The 4,273-nt window shown below is 33.3% G+C and overlaps 1 pseudogene; it reads left to right on the top strand.

Annotated features, from left to right (window-relative positions):
* The first annotated feature begins 2,358 nt into the window (after window positions 1-2,358).
* Window positions 2,359-3,455, top strand: LOC101086902 (annotated as a pseudogene).
* The last annotated feature ends 818 nt before the right edge of the window (window positions 3,456-4,273 follow it).

Genomic DNA, 4,273 nt, shown 5'->3' with positions numbered 1-4,273 from the left:
ACAAAACAGATGAAAATAGGGGAAAGGAAGGAAAAATAAGACACAGAGAGGGAGGTAAACCATAAGGGACTCTTAAATACAGAGAACAAATTGAGGGTTGCTGGAGGGGCAGTGGGTGGGTGGATGGGCTACATGGGTGATGGGCATTAAGGAAGGTACTTGTTGGGATGAGCACAGGGTGTTATATGTGAATGATAAATCACTGGGTTCTGCTTCTGAAACCAATACTACACTGTATGTTAGCTTACTTGAATTTAAATAAATAAATTTTTTAAAATAGTAAAATTAAAAAGTTAAAAAAAAAGAGTAGCTTATCCTTAGCTCTTTTCTAATTGCATTTCTGGGCCATTATATCCTAATTAGAATTTGATACATACATATGAACATTATCAGCCTCCATAACTTTTGTTCAATTTGGTGGTATATTTAATTAATAAAACAGAAGTATTTATAAAGGAAACATGAGTATATTCTTTACAGGTAAATACGAAATAAAATTCACATTGAGATCGTTTTCCTTACATACAACAAAAAAATAAGAAACATACTGTAAAATAGTGCCTGCTATGATTCCAAGAATTTCTGAAACATTATACTGGTATGAACAATAAGCAAAGCCTTCCAAACACCCTCAGCCCCTAAAAAATGCATCATCATATAAACTTTGATCAAGAACTTAACATCCAAGAGCATTTTCTTCAAGTATGATAAAAGAGGACTTCCCTCTATTATTAAATGACTCTTTATCCTTCATAAATTCAGTTTGATTTTTATAGAATAAGTATACTTAGAATTATTTTTTAAAGTGATAATATTATACAAGTGCGTTATCATATAGGAGCTTTTATGCCTACTAGAGAAATAAATGGCTATCTCTTACTTTAACTGACATGAGGCTGTTAGGCCAACCAACTCTACATGTAGATACAGGAAATTCAAATTTTGCCTCTGATGGGTTTAGCTGACCTTACTACATGCCTTTTTCTCAGACAGGATTATAGCAACACGTTTAAAAAATATAAAGGTTATTTTTAAATTCATTTTCTTTGTTACATTTTTAGAATTCAAAGTCATGGAGCTATTCTTGACTTCATATTCCCACATCTCTTTTCACTTCTAGAGACAGAAGTTATCATAGGGAAATATTCTTTGACAGCTAAAACCCAGGCTTAATATTCTATTTCCTGTGAAGAGAGATTGGATTATATAAATGTGACATGTGTCAAATGGCAATTTCAAACATTAAAAGTATAATCTTACCTGGAGGCTACCACCTCTGAATTTAAAGAAGAATTTTTTTAATTATTTAATAATATTAAACATCATATTTTGATCGCCAGTCATTCTACATTTTATACCAAAGTCCATGTTGTGAATGTTTGATATCAGCTGTAAATACATGAATGCTGTGGTTTCAGCATGTGGCCAAACTCCAAGTCACATTTTGTCTTTTTGGGGTTTGGGCATTCACAGCATGTTGTTTTCAACAGAATTAGAACTCCAAGTCTGTGCTCGACATAGTGCCAAATCTGTAAACGAACTATTCCAACACATAAAATGCAGTAATGACCCTAACAGTGATGACTTTGACATAGCCCAAATGAAGACAGCTAGAGCTGTGTGCCCTTTAAAAGCAGTCAAAACTGTTCAACATCAAGAAGAAGAAAAAAAAAAAAACAGAAGTTGTCACAATGCAAATGTTTACTCAATTTAAGTATACTCTACTATAACCAAATATACAAATAACTGATCTGAGTTGACTAATGTTTTGTGTATATAGAAGGGTAGGCATTTTTCAAGAAACACAATGAATTGACAGTGATAACTTACTGCAGAACATCAAAATAGGTGAGATAAAGGAAATAAATAATTTTCAACCAGTTTCCTTAGCAACTAACCAATTGACATAAAAAAGAAAAGGATTTGTTCTGTCTGCTTTGAACTATAAGCTGCTACATAATTTGCTTATTATAGACTTTATAGAGGGATATCTGATATATAGGCTTTTTTCCATTACCTCAATGTCCAAAAGTCCTGGGATTTTATCAACTTATATTTAAAAACAATGTGTTCTATCCACTATTTCGACTGAGACTATAAGAAACATAAACAAAACCAGAGAATTTCACTGGATTTTTACTATTAGACTGAAATACCTGATTTACCTTTATTGTTTGGAATTGCATGAACATGACAAAAGTCATGGTGAAAATATCTGGATTTGCATGTCTATGAGAAATGTGATGGGAAGACAATTTTGCAATAGTGGTAAAAAGAGAGGACCTTGGCCACACCGTGATGAGCCAGAATCTGTAAGTGCCAAGTGAGAAGTGTCTCCATGCTACATGCGGATGGACAATGGACACTCAGAAGGATATTCAACCCCAAAGCAGCAGCCAACAACACATATCTCTGGGAAATGTCACACAGAAAATGACATAAAATCCTGGGATGCAAGTGGATGCAGAGAACATGCATACAGAATAACGGACAAAAAAAGAATTAAATTATCGGTGGCTTTTGAGTCTCAACAAAACATGGAATTCAGAGAAATACCTTCATTTGGATTTGGATTTGCTGTTTTGCTTTTCATTGTTACAAGTTTTTCATTAGCATACTCTCTTTATGAATACAGCAAAATATACATGATTTCATTTTTAAATCACAGTGCATTTAGGTGTCTATTAATAGTTTATAAGAAAATTATTTTTTGTTCAACTACATGATTTACACTTTAATTTTACTGTGTACATAATCTGACACACAATGAAGGTTAAAAGTGCTTCCCCAAACCACACTTTTAATCAAAGCCTAGAATCCTCAGGGGCAATTGTTAAAAATGAAGGTTTCTAGAGCTCTCTAAAGGACTGATTAAATAAGTTCCTTGGAAACCACTGTTTGACATCACCAACTGTAAACTCTCTAGCATCACACTGTAGAGAACATACCGACGCACTTACTATCGGTGTGCATACATGGTCTGGAGTTATATTTTTCATTTGCTACTTGACATAGGCCTTTCTGTATCCTCATTTAATGCTTGATTCTCTTTTTAAATCTTGGGAACAGAAAAAGAGTTTTTTTCTTAAGTTTTTTATGTTAATTCCAGTTAGTTAACATAGTGTCATATTACTTTATATTAGTTTCACTTATAGTGATTCAATACTTCCATAAGAAAGAAACTTTAATGATTGTTTTCTGTAAGTCAAAATCAATCCCGAGGAAATGGATGAAGCATACTCATAGGACAGGTGCGGTTTCCGAAGTGTAATCCTTTATTAAGGTAAAAGAAATCCTTCAGGATATAAAAATAAAAGGGATTAGTTTACCCTGAATTATTGGATAAATGTTTAAAACTTTTGCCTTGATCTTAAGGATATGGAATTGATGATCACACATATACTCCATCTTTTCCAGGATTCCATCATTATGGAAGAACCTGGTGGCCTCCTTAACATTTTGAAGATTAAATATATCCCAGTCATTAATAGCTCTATTAATATCTACGTGTCTGGGACATTCAAAAATTTATCTATGCCAGTTTTCAAAAACACCTGTGTTTCTATAACCATCCTTGAATACTAAGTCTATAAATGTATTACATCCTATACAAAGAACTGCCATGCTCAAATTTTCAGTGTTTCATTGGTTCAGGTTTTCCTTTAGCCACACCTTTTGTAATTCCTTGATTGTGCCATGTTCTTGACCTTTTTAGACAGAGGAATTCCCATAAATGTGATATCTCTATGACAGCCTTTAAACAAACCCCACCTCATTGAAAAATATAGTTATTCTACTCTTAACTGTTCTTAATTTGGCCACAGGTCCTTTGGATACCAGTACTTTAATTAAATATTGTTATTTTGTTAACTAGACAGCAGTTTAATGGAAAAAGTATTACCCCTAGAATGCAACACTGCCATTTCAAGCAATTACCTAGTTCTACGTCTCCTTCATCTATAAAATGGGGTGATGTGACCTCTTGCCTACCTTGACAGTTTTAAGGGGAAAAATGGGAAAATAAATATAAAATTGCTTTTAAAAGATTATTTTGAATGGTGCTCATAAATATAAATACCAGTTAGTCTGAATTTGAAGTTAACACATAACTTGCCCCCTACTAAACCACTGACCAACAACTATGTACTTGCTTTTCATGAAAAGCATATCCATGCCTATGGGAAAAGCACTAGAAATTGGTTAAAATCTAGCCCTGCTCCTCAGTGATAGGCCAGTTCACTTCATTTCTTTTAATTTCGGCTTTATTATCAAA

Source organism: Felis catus, chromosome B1 (genome assembly GCF_018350175.1).
Source record: "Felis catus isolate Fca126 chromosome B1, F.catus_Fca126_mat1.0, whole genome shotgun sequence".
In the NCBI taxonomy this organism is placed as follows: domain Eukaryota; kingdom Metazoa; phylum Chordata; class Mammalia; order Carnivora; family Felidae; genus Felis; species Felis catus.
Note: the sequence above shows the minus strand (reverse complement) of the source record. Positions and strands in the feature narration are given on the sequence as shown.